Source organism: Neofelis nebulosa, chromosome 2 (genome assembly GCF_028018385.1).
Source record: "Neofelis nebulosa isolate mNeoNeb1 chromosome 2, mNeoNeb1.pri, whole genome shotgun sequence".
NCBI classification, from domain to species: Eukaryota; Metazoa; Chordata; class Mammalia; order Carnivora; family Felidae; genus Neofelis; species Neofelis nebulosa.
Genome location: NC_080783.1, coordinates 131,220,017 through 131,236,000, shown reverse-complemented (window position 1 = coordinate 131,236,000; position 15,984 = coordinate 131,220,017). Strand labels below are relative to the sequence as shown.

The 15,984-nt window shown below is 38.1% G+C and overlaps 1 pseudogene; it reads right to left on the bottom strand.

Moving 5' to 3' along the window:
- LOC131490959 (BRISC complex subunit Abraxas 2-like) overlaps positions 1-15,009 on the bottom strand; it is a 31,370-nt pseudogene extending 16,361 nt beyond the window's left edge.
- Between the last annotated feature and the right edge of the window lie 975 nt (positions 15,010-15,984).

Below are 15,984 nucleotides of genomic sequence, written 5' to 3'. Positions count from 1 at the left end.
ATTTGGCTGTAATTCACTTGCCAATCAGAAACTGAGACCTGACAAGTTCTGAAGCAGATAATGCCTGATTTGAGCAGTGCCCTTATTGTTTACTGATTTCAAATTTGGCTTAGAGGGTTACATTAGAATTAAAAAAAAAAAAAAAAAAGATTCCGATGGAGGGACCAATCAGCCACCATGAATGTAACTTAAAGTAATATCATGTTCTATCTTAAAGTTCTATCAAAATAAATTTCATTTTGTTGGTTTCTCTATAATCAAGACATTACTATTTTTATATATATAACAAAAAGGAATGCAAATTAAAGCAATCACACTGCTGCAGTTTCCCACTCATGGAATAGACTGCCAACGTTTTCTAATAATGGAATCTCACTAGTCCTGTACCCTTAAGCCTAGTTTCTCTAAACTTAAGTACCCTTTGCTGTAAAGCATGAATAGCAGTGCCCAACTTGTAGGGTTGTTGTGAGGATTATTGCAATGCATTGTGGATTTAGTAACAAAGACTAGACGTGTAGGATCACTGATACCTCCCAGCATTGTTTTGCATGAGTCTATATGAATGAGTTTTATTTTTGGTTGCAAGAGGAAGGAAAAGAATGGTGCATGGTGACAGAGGCAGAGGAAATCAAGTTGAGGAAATAAAAGATGAAGTCTATCGTCCAGCCACCCCAAGGTCTAAAAAAGAGGTGCAAGACAGAAAATGAGGGATTTCTTCTTCAAAAGATAGTGAGAGCTGAGGTATGCAGTCAGGAACACTTCAGAGCCTAGGGAACAGAATTAGGATGAGCAAAAGTCTTCCAGTCTTTCCGTGAAACTAAACGGCAGCATCAAGCCAGCTTGTAGAGAAAACAAGAAGCATCAGCAATTGCACTTATGCCTGACAGAAAGCAAAAATTTCAAGACTACTGACAGCAGTGGCCATAGTGAAATATCTCTCTCAAAACAATTTGAAGCAATAAATGTCCACGACAATGTTAGCACAAAAGAATATGAGTAGACTTTTCTAGAGCACATGAGAACACCTCTTAGAAACACCACCTCTTAGAAACACCACAGAGAAATGGAAGGGTTTGGCAGGGAAGTGGAGAGGACTGCTGGAAGGAGCCCAAGAGACATTGCAAACTGGACCTTAATGTATTTTGTACCTGCAGCTAATAACACCTGGGTCACTTAAGTCACATGGTCTACATATTTTTGTTTTTGCTTTTTTACCCCAACTAAAGACAAGCTCCTGGAGGACGGATGCATAATCTCAAATGTCTTTCCTTTCCCACATTTACCCAGCACTATGCTGGGCACAGGTTAGCTGTTTAATACATTCTTAGTGACTTTCATAGTGCATAGGCCAGAGAAATTGATCAATAAATGAATAAGTCGAGAGGATACTTTAGAAAAAATTGACAAACAAAACATAAATAAATCACCAAGAACAGATGGCATCCAACCAAATGTTTTTAAAGCAGTCAGAGGACGCTGGAATTGCTGGCTAAAATGTTTAATCTTTCATTAGAATTGGACACTGCACCAAACTGTTGGCACTTTGCCATCTCGTTTTTTAAAAAGACTTGGAAAGTGACCTTGGAATTGGTTTGCTGCTACTGAATTGAAAATTAGTAAATTATGTGATAAATATTAGTAATGAAATAAGCAGTTTTTAGTTGTTTTTAAAAAGGCAAAATGGGCCAAAAATGGAATTAAATTTAACTAAGTGGTGTTTATATTTTGGAGAAGAAGACAAAGGGGAACCAATGGGAATAATTTATTTCAACCTTTAGAAAGTCTTGGGAAGATTCCAGACCGACAAATTCACCAGAAGATTAGAGAAAATGCTTACTCATTCATGAAGAGCAAACTGACTTCGGTAGAGGAAACAAAGGTAGGACCATATTGTTTTTCTTTGCCTATATGATAGCAGCTTTGAAGTATGTGAGGGAGAGTGACAGGACAGATTAATATCTTCATAACTGATATCGAAGAGGGAGCAAACAATTCTAAAGAATGAGCAAGATTTCAGCAAATAGAGAGGAGAGGGAAGGACACTTCAGGTAGAGGAGACAGCATGTGCACAAGGCACAGGGACCTAATGCCTGCTGTGTGGTGTCAGGGAACAGCCCCAGCTCAATTGAGGAAGAGATGGCTAATGTGACTAATGTGCAGTCTGCACCAGGTTATGTGAGCCTTCACTTAGAAGGATGACTCTATCCATTAGGCAACAAAGAAGGGCATTTCAAGCACAGAACAAAGGTGACAGACACCATCAAACTTGTTTTTAAGAAAATACTTTTGGAAAGAGAATTTGATGAGAAGTTAGAGGAGATGAAGAGGTGGACAAAGATTAGTAATAATGAGGAGGTAAAAGTGACAGGTTTTTTTGTGAATTTTTAGGTGGTGAGAAGGAGGAGTCAAAGAAGAATCTGATGTGTTAGAGCTTGAGAGACTGAGGCACTAGGTGAATAAGTCACATAGGAAGTGAGTAGGTACAGCAAAGTATAAGGAGTTTGGCACATGTCACATTTAATTAACGATAGAAATGTTCAATTTGACAGAAGTATAGGTTAATAAAAAATTAAGTATGTATACACATATACCTGTAAAAGGGATCGTTAAAATCTCAAGAGTGTCTATTTTATACCAATTTTTTGAATACTTCTTATATACCCCAGCATGGATAACTTCCTTTTCAATCTCATCCTGTTACTTCTTTTTTCAATGTTTATTTATTTATTTTGAGAGAGAGAGAGAGAGTGAGGGAGTGAGGGAGGGGCAGAGAGAGAGAGGGAGAGAGAGAATCCTAAGCAGGCTCCATGCTCAGCACAGAGCCCCATGCATCGCTCAATCCCACAACCATGAGATCTTGACCTGAGCCAAAATCAAGGGTTGGATGCTTAACTGACTGAACTATCCATGTGCCCCTCATCCTGTTACTTCTAAGGCAGGATATTATTATTTTCCTTCTGAGTTATTTGGATAATCGTTTTACTATTTCCTCTACTTTCCAGTTCTGTTTACCCTCGAAATCATTTGCATCCTGTAGACTAGTGTGTTTTCAAACCACTAGTTCCCCAAGTTGAGGAAACACTGTCTACTATCCCCCTTTGGGACATTTATGGAGTATCAAAAGTCTCTGAAGGCCCTGGAGACCCTGCAGCTTGGAAATATGCTTGCTTGGCTGTGTTTAACTTAGTGTTTCCCAAATATATTTGACTATGGAATTTTTTTTAATTTCTTTTTATTTTTCCAAGTAAGATTTTTAATACCTAAGAAACTAACTTTGGAATTTACTGGATACAATAAATATGCCACTTTATTTTATGACTCGGATTAAAAAAGAAAATTTTCTATTTTCCTATTTCTTATAGAATCGAGGCCAAATGCATGTTTTTTACTCAAACATCCAAAATCTAACACAAATGTGCCTTTTAAATCTAATCTTGGCCCTTTATGAATCTTACCAGCTCTTCCCCTGGAAATGTGGCATTTAGAGTGGCTACTTTGATACAGCTGATTACTAACACCCACACCATTTTAACTGAATGTCTTTGATGTGGTTATTTTGAAATAAATAAGTAAAAAACCAAACTTTCAACTCTTTGAATTCTGGAAAACATATATTTTTACCTCACTTTCAGCCTCCCTCCATCTATAAACTCTACCACTTTATGATCAACCCAAGGCAGATAATGAGATGACATGGAGGCCAGACATATGAGGCAAGAAATGGACTGAAGAATGAACTGGTTTGTGAGAAATGTCTAGCAAACAAATCACATATCATCAGGAGTCATGTCACCAACCTTGTTTATCTCAGGAAAGACCATTAATCAATATAAGCTAAGTGTTTCCTTATTATCTCCATATTAACATATACCTTGTATGGCCTGACTCTTGGTCTTTTATTCCTCACTTAGAAATATCATTTCCAAATGGGAATAGATAGACCAACTAGCTTAGTGATAGTACTTTTCCTATTTATATCTACGGGAAATTGCTTTTGGTAAACCCCCTTATTTGACCAATGCTATTTCATTGAGAATATTTATCTGAAAGAAAAGTGGCATTATTGGGAAACACGGCAGAGAGTTGGGTCATGGTATAATTACTTATCTCAGCATCAAATTGTACAAAAAATTCTCAGTAACATTTTTGTTATTTCCCTTAATAATCAATGGCATACATACAATGTATTTTATTTTGCTAAATATTTTTACTATGATGAAAAATCATCAGGCATTAAACTCTTAAAATGCTAACCTGGTATTGGTTGTTTTCTGGCTTTAAAGAAGTGATGCTCACTGAGCAGCAGGAATGGGGGTAAGAAAGAAGTTAACATCTGAGATACACGTTGTAGCATGACTTCCTTTCTAATAAAAACAAACATACTGGGACGCCTGGGTGGCTCAGTTGGTTAAGTGTCCCACTCTTGGTTTCAGCTCAGATCATGATCTCACGGTTTGTGAGTTTGAGTCCCATGTTGAGCTCTGTGCTGACATTCAGAGCCTGCTTGGGATTCTCCCTCTCCCTCTCTCTCTCTCTCTCTCTCTCTCTGCCCTTCCCATACTCACTGTCTCTGTCTCTCTCTCTCAAAAATAAAAATAAATAAACTTAAAAATAAACATACACATGGAGCAGATGGATCTATGTTGTAAAATTTTTATTTTAGAGGCTTCTCTGGGCTTTGTCACATCGAGGAGAAACACAAATCCAACTCCAGTAGCTTTGAAAAAAATCATACAACTCTGTACTGGAGTACCTTGAAGAGGTGAAGAAGCAGGGAAAACACATCACAGAAAGCACTCCAAATGTCCTAATCAGTCCTATTTATCCCTCCAAACCCTCAAAAATCCTCTTTGCAGGACAGCTGTTATTCCCTCAACCTCTTTGTTTCTCTCTGAACACTGGCCCTCTTTCCCTCTTTGCCTTCCTGATAAATGCTTTCCTTTCATGACTTACTACATCACCTTTCTTATTTAAATCAATCCACGTCTTTTCTTTCCTCCCATTCTTCTCTATCAGAGACAGAGATATTAAAGATACCTCTCCAATGGGAGGTAACTCCCATTATCTGATCAACACAACGGGATCCAAGAACATGAACAGAGAAAATGCCTTCCTTTGCAGGCAGAAGAAAAGAAAAGCCTATGAATACTTGCCATCTGGTATGTTCATCACTGTCGCATCTATTTTTCCAGAACCGTTTTTGATATAAATGCATCAAAAAAACAAAATAAAACAAAACAAAACTGCAGCATCCAAATGGCCATATGAAAACGCTTTACCTCCTGCTATCCTTAATGCACCTTGTACGCCAGCCAATTACTTTCAAATATTTATTCCGTTACATTTGATCTTGAGTTCAATTATTGTGGGTCCTGCCAATCCATAGCCACTTCAAGCTACTATAATTTCGTTCATTCATTCAAAAGATAGCTGCTGAAGCCATATGATTGCCAGGGATGTGGGGAGAGGAGATGCAACCAACAGACAGTGGTCTAGCTTTTAAGATAATTTACATTCCATCCAAGTGGAGTGGGAAAATAGAAGACAAACACATTCAAGTAAGCAAACTAACAAGAAAATGTCAAATAGAGTGAAGTGTTAAAATTTAAAATTAAAACAGTTTTATTTGACGGCAGTGAATAAGCTGCTTTTGATGTGCTACCTCTCTGAGATCTGAATGACAGAAAAGAACCAGTCATGAGTTCAGGGGAGTGCATCAGAGAAAAGGAATGCTAGTGTGACTAGGCAGGAGTGTGTTGAGTGTGTTTGGGGAACAGAAAGGAAGCTTTAGAATGTCTGGGAACAAGGCATACATAAGGCTAGGCTAGAAGGCAAATGACAGGTCATGAAAGGCTTTTTAACACACAGTCAGAAGTTTGGATTTTATCCCAAGCATAAGGAGAAGCTACTGAAGAGTTCTGAACTAGGAATTTGCTTGAGCTCTTTTATATATTTTAAGCATCTTCAAAATACTTTTCTAGATATAGGAATTATATCCATTCTTCAAAGTTCAAATCAAGTGTCCCACCTCTATCATTTATCCTCATAAAAACTGACCGAAATGTTCCTCCTTGTTATAAATTCTGTTAGAACACTAAATTTGGGGACCAGGTAGACTTGAAGGCCAAGTTTAAAACTATGCAGCTTTGGGTCCAAATCCTAACTCTACCACTGAGACTAAATGGTGTTTAGAAATCCAAAGAAACTTTCTGAGTGGCAGCTCAATTATCTCTAAAAGCGAGATAATAATGCTTGCCTTCCAAAGATGTTACAAGGGTTAAATGACATAATTTACAGAAAATACTTAGCACACTGTGTAAAACATAGTAAGAGATTTTAAAAGAGTAGTTTCCTTAATCCCACCCATTCCCATTCATTCAATAAATTTCTTCTGAGTTCCCAGTGGAATGGAATAGAAACTGTGAGAGGTCACCAAGATCAATCACATTCAGGCTTGACCTTCAAGGAATCTTCAATCCTTCACCTAATAAAGGAGAGAAACATGCAGGCAATGTCTATAATACGATGGCATAAAGTGATAAGTACTATAAGTGAGGAAGAGATAACTTTTGTTTAAACCACAAAAAGAAAGTATTCTCTTTCTTTTTCTTGTCCCTTCCATCCTTCCCTTCCTCCCTCCCTCCCAGCTTCCCACTGCCAAAGTTGTGCTTCTTTTTGCAAGCTGCCTTCATCATACTGGAAAGTAAATGGCTTCTTCAAGTGTGGTTGGGCCTGATGGCCTCAACTAACTTCTGCTTATGTAAGACCAATAGTAAATCATTATATCAGAAAAGTCTTAGAACTCCAGGAAAGGTTTGATTGGCCAAATTAGAATTACTGACTCATTCTAAACCTATTGCTGAGATTGAAAAGACAGGCTACTTTAAAAAAATTCAGGTGTAAAAACACTTACACAGGGTGGAGGTGGGGATATTGTGTGTGATAAACCATACCTGAACCACTAGGCATGGGGTATGCAGTGCGTTGAACTGTGTCCCTCCACAAAAGATATGCCCAAGTGCTAATTGCAGGTACCCATGAATTTAACCTTATTTGGAAATAGGAACTTTGCAGATGTAATGTTAATGATTTCAAGAAGAGATCATCTTGAATTTAAATGGATAAAGGGGAGGGATATTGAGACACAGGGAGGAAGGCCAGGTGAAGACAGAGGCAGAGACTGAAGTAATGTCCTCACAAGCTAAGGAACACCAAGAACCACCAGAAGAAGCCAGAAGAGGCAAGGAAGGAGTATGGCCCTGATGGCACCTTAAGTTTAGAGATATGGCTTCCAGAACTGAGAAAATAAATTTTTGTTGTTTCAGCCACCCAGTCTGCAGCACATTCTTATGGCAGTCCAAGCAAACTAATGCAACTTGTATTACTGTTGCTACAACTACTTCCAATAACTGAAATTTTTGTGTTTATGCAGTATCAGGCACTGATCTAAGGGCATTACATATGTTAACCCATTTAATACTAACACAGACCCCATAAAGTAAGCACTATCATTAGCCCCATTTTATAGATAGATCAAACTGCAGTAGAACCAAGTTAAGTGACTTGCTCACATGAATAGGGACTTGAGAATATGGGTTCAGATCTAGCCAGTGTAGGTCTAGAGCTCTCAACATCTGCACACCATCATCTACCAAAGCCAAAGCACAACTGGGCCACAGGGCTTAAAACACAAAAGTTATACCCTGTCTTATGTTTTTCATGTGGTCTAATGGCCTCTCCTCCGTCACTATATATCTGTGGGATGTTCTTTCCCTACAGGTCAGGTACCTTGGGAAGGAAAGTTATTGCCTCCTTAACCTGCTCCTCAAAATTTTTATTTCCTTTTTCATGTCCCAGAATGTAAAAGTTACTATTACCTCCATCAAAAAATAGGGCTTTGGCTACTGTATCTGTGAAATAATTCACTGAAACCCCACCCGATTTAGAAGTAGTTTTGCATATGTGATTCTTACTGTTCATCCTTTATTTTCCCACACATCGTGTTCTTGCCAACTTCAAAGTGTGGAGGTCAATTTAAATTCTCTTTCAGGCTGAGGCTGCACCCATTCTTCCCCCATGCACTGTTTCTTTCTTTTTCTTTTTGCTTCTTTTCAAGACTGAAAATGCTGAAAACACATGTATTATTAAGCTCCTCCTTACACTTAAAAGTGTGCTGAGTCCTGGATTAACCAAAGAGAGCATTGCTGCCCTATAGGAACTGTAAATATATGAGAGAATCATCTGTTAGATACAATCTAAAAGACATACGTATCCAAATAAGTGCAAACAGATTCATCTATGTACTAAAAGGCCAAACGGGCTGTCTATCAAAGATATTGCATTGTTAGTGGAATCACTACTTTCCATTTTAAATCGAAGCTAAACTCTATTGGTGCATAAGTTGTTTTGAAATGAGAATGTGCCCTTTCTTGTTTATTCCAGAGGCAGCAGTTTTATGAGTTCTGCTGTAACGCTATATTTTTGCAAGGGACAATTATGACCATAAAGGGAATTGTGTGGTAAAAACTACAGAATCTGCCAGTAGGCAAGAAGATGACCTTTTCACTCAGCTGGCTTGCCAAATTTGAGCAGGTTCTTAGCATTTGGGAGAGATTTATGGCCACTAAAGGTAGCCTGACTGCAAAGTCTTTATTTCTTAAAAGAAGAAGAAGAAGACGAAGACGAAGAAGAAGGAGAAGAAGAAGAAGAAGAAAAATAAAGAAAAATCTATGTGCAAACAGTAACAACTTGTGATTCATATTGGTTCAAGAACTCTATTCACTAACATTTTTCTCCTGGGCATTGAGACTTGGAGTTTCTTCTACTCTATAATCCATGCCCAACCCCTCTATTCAAGGATATTTCCTCCCCTAAATCCCTCAAGAGTATACCCATTTAGTGATTGTCTACATACACACGTGGAAAAGTTAAATTTGCAAGAGCAGAATTTCCCAGGAGAAACCTGTACTTCAGACTAGAAGGAATAAGCCTAGAAATTTCCAAGTTGGCTTAGCAAGAAGCTTTTGGGAATATATCATAAATAACTCAGTTCATCCTGATAAACAGGAAGAAAGAACATTGGGGGACCATTCCAGGTGAAGTAAGGGCCTATATTATGCATCAACCTGGCCTGAAGCAGGAATTGGTTATATGGACAATAAACACAAGTTGATCTCTTTGCTAATAAAAGGGGTTAAAGACAAAAAAATAAATAAAAATAAATAAAAATTTAAAAAATTTAAAAAAAATTTAAAAAAAGGGGTTAAAGACCATGATGTAATATAACATAATTAGGATATCAATAAAAGCAAATTCCAAAATAATCAAAAATTCAATTCTTTAAATATTAAAAAGATAATTGATTAAAATGTGTACATTGAAGACAACTTTGGAATGATAGATATTTCATAAGTAACAAAATGCTATCATTTCAAGAAAGAAGGACTCCTACTTATTAAAAATTAAAGGTTTCCAATAGCTATTTTTTCCTAAATGAAGTGTAAAAACTAACTTAAAAAAATGTTTATAAAGACACCCAGATAGCTAACAGACACATGAAAAGATGCTCAACATTACTCACCATCAGGGAAATACAAATCAAATTTAGCCAGAATGGCTAAAATTAACAACAAAAGAAACAACAGGTGTTGGCAAAGATGTGGAGAAAGGGGACCCTTTTGCACTATTGGTGGGAATGCAAACTGGGGCAGCCACTCTGGAGAACAGTATAGAGGTTCCTCAAGAAACTAAAACTAGAACTATCTTATGATCCAGCAACTGCACTATTAACTACCCAAAGGATACAAAAACAGATTCAAAGGGGTACCTACACCTCATATTTATAGAACCACTATCAACAATAGCCAAATCATGGAAACTGCCCAAAAGTCCATCAACTAACAAATGGAAAACAAAGATGTGGAATATATACACAATGGAATATTACTCAGCCATCAAAAAGAATGAAATATTGCCATTTGCAATGACATGGATGGAGCTAGAATGTACTATGCTAAGCAAAATAAGTAGTCAGAGAAAGATAAATACCATATAATTTCACTCATATGTGGAAGTTAAGAAAAAAAAAACAGATGAACATATGGGGAGGGAGAAGGAAGAGAAGAGAGGGAAACAAACCACACAGGACTCTTAATGATAGAGAACAATCTGAGGGTTGATGGAGGGAGGTGGGTTGGGGGATGGGCTAGATGGGTGATGGGTAGGAAGGAGGGCACTTGTTGTGATGAGCACTCGATGTTGTATGTAAGTGATGAATCACTGAATTCTACTCCTGAAACCATTATTGCACTATATGTTAACTAAATTTTAAATTAAAAAAAGGGAAAATTGCAGCATATTTTTAAATATAAATTTAAATTTAAATTTAGATTTTTAAAGAATTTACAAAATAATAGTAAGAAAGAAACAAATAGTCCAGTAAAAATACTAAACAGAGGATATAACCAAGTATTATGGGTTGAGCTGGGGCCTAACCCAATATCTAGTGTCCTTATAAGAAAAGGGAAATTTGGGCTCAAAGACAGGTAGGTTAGATGGCCATTGAATTAGGTAGAGATTGGACTTACTGCTGCCACAAACCAAGAAATGCCAGGAGATATCTGAAGCTGGAAAAGGCAAGAAAGGATCCTATCTGAGAGGCTTCAGAGGAGTGTGGCCCTTCCAGCACTTGATTTCAGATTCCTTGCCTCCAGAACTGTGAGAAAATTAATTTCTGTTGTTTTAAAACACACATCAAGCAACTGACATAAAAACAAGCAAATGGCCAACAAATATTAAAAGTCAGTTTGAGCATCTTTTCTTGAATTATTGGCCACTAGTAATTTTGCCTCTATCTTTGCTTCCATATATCACATTTTCCATGGAGCAGCGAAAATGTTCTTTTTAAAATTTACATTAGATTAAATCAGACACCTGCTAAAAAACAACCCATATCTGTTATATTAGGATCAATTTGGATGCAAATAACAACAAACCGAAAAAGCAGAGGCTAAAGCAAATAATGTTACTCAGGGACCAAGATGGAGGAACAGCATGAAAGCTTATTTTGCATCTCACATCCATGAAATACAGCCAGATCAACACTAAACCATCATGCACACCTAGAAAACTTATCTGGGGATTAACACAACAATCTGCACAACCTGAACCACAGAACTCAGCAGGTATGTGGTGCGGAGAGGTGAACTGGGGGGAGAGAGAAGCCAAAGAGGGCAGGAAGCTGTTTTTGTTTGAGGAGAGAGGATGGTGGGGGGGGGGGGGGGAAGTTCAGGAAAAGCACCCCCACCACGAAAAGTAGCTGGAGAGAAAGTGGAAAAGTGGAAACAGCTGCAGGGACTGAAAAACAAAGGGGAGGAGAGGGTTTAAATTACATTAAGACTCTATAAACAGGGGGAGCACAGAGTCTGAAACTCCACAGCTGGATACCTGGCAGTGCTCCTGACAAGGGCGAATCCCCAAGAGCAGAGTGGAGTCCGGGGATCTTCGGGTCACTTGGCGAGAGGTGGTTCCCCTGCTGGGAGGACATTTGGCAGCCACCCCAGCAGACTCCAGTGGTCCCAGCAGACCCCAGAGAACAACCACATTTGCTGATGCTGGAACAAGGTGGTAAAGGGTGAAGCCTGGTGCCAGTTGTGTGTTGCGGTTTTCTGTAATCCTTGAAACGCTGCTGCTACACTATCCCGTGAACTTTTTCTGGGATGGGCTAGTACCCAGCAATAGTCTCTGGGCATTGGCAGGAGCACGGTCCTGTGAATATTCCTGGGTGCAGCCAGCACCCAGCCAGTGCTTGGTGAGACCCTTTCCCAGAAGGTCTGAGCGAGTCAAAGCCTCAGTCCCTCAGAAGTGAGGGGTTGGGAAACATAGCCATATCTGAGATAAAACTCAGGAGGGAGGTGCTGCCTGGCAACCTGATGGCTTGGTTGCAGACAGTGTAAAAGCAGGGAGTAGACGGAAGCCAGAGACAAAGGCCAGGTGGGCAATTGCTGATCCAGGAGAACAGCGTTCGGAGAGTAGACACTGGGTAGCTGGGTGACGCGATTTTCACCACTACCCCACTCCTACCCACGCCCATACACACCTGTAAGCGCCACAACAATCCACCCCAGTGAGCTAAGCAGCGCCATCTAATGGAGAACGGAGCCATTACACTAAGCCCCGCCTAACTGGGCCAATCTCCCTTTAAGAACACAAGTCTCTCTGCCTGCTTAATTTACGGATTAGAAGGTACTTCATAGTTGACTTCTAAGGGAAAACGATGTAATTTCAATCATATTTCAGACTATTCCCTCGTCCATCTGTTCAATTTTCTTTTTTTTCTTTTTCATTTTTCTTTTTCCTGAATACAGAAAGAAAAACCTTATTTTTGCATTCAATTTTTATTAAAAATATTTTTCTTTAACTTTTTTATTCTACTATTTTTTTACTTTTTTGTAAATTTTTTAAATTCTATTTTACTTTTATCGTTTCATTTTATTCATTTTTGTAAATTTTCAAACATTTTCCTCCCCCCCCTTTTTTTCTTCTAATCTATCAAGCTCCTTGCAATACCCGACCAAAACACACCCAGGATCTACCATCATTTATTTGATTTTTGTGTATGTGTGGGTTTTTTTTTTAATTTTTCATTTTAATTTTTTTACCTTATTAATTCCTTTTATTTCTTCAAAATGACAAAATGAAGGAATTCACCCCAAAAGAAAGAGCAGGGAGAAACAATAGCCAGGGACTTAACCAACCCTAATAGAAGCAAGATGTCTGAACTAGAATTTATAATCATGATAATTGACACAAAAACAGACACTCAGATCTATGGAACAGAATAGAGAACCCAGAAATGTACCCACAAACGTATGGCCAACTAATCTTTGACAAAGCACGAAAAAATATTCAATGGAATAAAGACAGTCTCTTCAGCAAATGGTGCTGGGAAACCTGGACAGTGACACGTAGAAGAATGAACCTGGATCGCTTTCTTAACACCATACACAAAAATAAACTCAAAATGGATGAAAGACCTAAATGTAAGACAGGAAGCCATCAAAATCCTCAAGGAGAAAGCAGGCAAAAACCTCTTTGATCTTGGCCACAGCAACTTCTTACTCAACATGTTTCTGGAGGCAAGGAACCAAAAACAAAAATGAACTATTGGGACCTCATCAAATTAAAAAGCTTCTGCACAGAGAAGGAAACAATCAGCAAAACTAAAAGGCAACTGACAGAATGGGAGAAGATATTTGCAAACAACATATCAGATAAGTGGTTAGTATCCAAAATCTACAAAGAACTGATCAAACTCAACATCCTTAAAAACAAATAATCCAGTGAAGAAATGGGCAAAAGACATGAATAGACACTTCTCCAAAGAAGACATCCAGATGGCCAACCAACGCATGAAAAAATGCTCAACATCACTCATCATCAGGCAAATACAAATCAAAACCACAATGAGATACCACCTCACACCTGTCAGAATGGCTAACATGAACAACTCAGGCAACAACAGGTGTTGGTGAGGATGAGGAGAAAGAGGATCTCTTTTGCACTGCTGGTGGGAATGCAAACTGGTACAGCCACTCTGGAAAACAGTATGGAGTTTCCTCAAAAAATTGAAAATAGAACTACCCTACAACCCAGCAATTGCACTACTAGGTATTTATCCAAGAGATACAGGTATGCTGTTTCAAAGGGGCACATGCACCCCAATGTTTATAGCAGCACTATCGACAATAGCCAAATTATGGCAAGAGCCCAAATGTCCATCGATGGATGAATGGATAAAGATGTGGTATATATGTACAATGGAGTATTACTCGGCAATCAAAAAGAATGAAATCTTGCCATTTGCAACTACATGGGTGGCACTAGAGGGTATTATGCTAAGTGAAATTAGTCAGAGAAAGACAAATATCATATGACTTCACTCATATGAGGACTTTAAGATACAAAACAGATGAACATAAGGGAAGGAAAGCAAAAATAATATAAAAACAGGGAGGGGGACAAAACATATCTCTTAAACATGGAGAATAAACAGAGGGTTACTGGAGTGGCTGTGGAAGGGGGGAGTGGACTAAATGGGTAAAGGCATCTACTCCTGAAATCATTTGTTGCACTATATGCTAACTAACTTGGATGTAAATTTTAAAAATAAAGTAAATTAAAAAAAATAATGTTACATAATAGGAGACTAGATTTATGTAGGTCAGGGACTTGACAGTGTCAGGAAGGGCTCAGCTGATTTAAATCCATGACTCTACTTCTCCAGTCTCAGTTTAATATGACACTATTTCCCTTCTTCCTTACCTCCCCCAACTTTGAATTGTATACCATTAAACTATGCCGCTAGCTATCCCTCCATATTGCAGTCACCCACAGACCCTCACTGTAACTCTCTAAATATTTTAGCTCCTGAATCATGATCACTTTCACCAATGCCACTCCTGTCATAATTCTGGGTAACTTAATTATCTATTCATGTGATCTTTCCAATCCCTTGGCCTCTCAGTTCCTTGACCTCCCCTCCAACAAGTTGATCTTATAGTGTACTTTGGCGACTTGATCCCATGGCTTAAATTACTAATAATTACATCCAATTTGTAAACCAAGTTTCAGTCTTCCAGTCCCTGAAGACAATTTCCAATTATTCCATTTTAGTGTCTCTTTTCCAGGGGACTTTAATGCATTAAAGTTACTTTTTGCTGTTCCTCAATTCCCTCAGTTCCTGACTTCCATCGTTGTTAAACTTAAATTCCACAGTCTTTCATTATAACCACACTCATGTAAATTCATGATCTCCAACATTAGATGGCTTAGTGTTTCCTAATAACCCTGCATTTCCCTGCTCTGTTCAGTTTCCCATATTTCACATTTTTACACTCTTCTCCAATGAACGTCCCTATTACCATCCACTTCTCCCATGAGTTCAACTGGTTGACTGTCAAATAGGATCACAAATTTAACATGTCTAAAACTGAACACTTCATCTACCATTGAAACTCTGCTCAACTACCAAATTTCCATCACGATGGAGGGCAACTCCACTCTCTCCCTTTCAGTAAGCCAAATATTTGTTGGATAAATAAAATATTTTTTGGCTTCTTTATAAGCACACGGCTTGAAGATAGCCACCATAGTGTCTGACATCATCAGAATATTCAAAGCCAGGAAACAATGCTGAAAGAACACATGGTGCATATCTTGGTGTGTTTTTTTTTTTTTTGGTTTTGTTTTGTTTTTTTTTATCTAGGAACAAAAGCATTTACTAATGTGCCCCTCCACAGCTCACTTCCCCATATACATTATTGGCTAGAACTAGTTGGCATTTCCAACCCTAGATGCAATGAAGATTTAGAAATTGAGAATTAAATGTCTAGAACTTGTTTGGACCTGTTGCAATTCATCCCTTTGTCCTGGGCACCTTTCTTATCATATCTTTCCATCCTTCAACTTTAGTGTGCCAGTTACTAAATTTGAGTTCTGATGACTTTTGTCTTGCCCCCACATGTTTGTTTGCCATAGCCACAGTGTTTTCCCTTTTTGTTTCACAAATAAAATTCATATTTGAGTAACACATTTTGCACTAGCACTTCCCTCTTTCTGGTAGTTTTTCCTTCTTTCTTCCTATGACTGGCTCCTTCTTGTTTTTTTAAATCTTAGCTTAAAAATCGGTCTCTCAAGTAAGCATTTCCAGTCTACCCAAAATAAAATTGCCAACTATCCAATGTCTGTCACATAACTCTGTTTTAACTTCCTGCATAGTTTTACCACCTTATCGTGTTTGTTATTGGTTTATATCTAGCTCTCTCACTCCAATCCCATCCCATCCTGGAGCTGGAATGAACATACTTGAGAGTTGTAACTTTGCGGATATGATGTATAGTCTATTCAGATAATGCAGAAAGAAATTTTTTAGCTATACAACAGATTCTGAATTAATATTTATTGAATAAAATGTATTTAAACAAT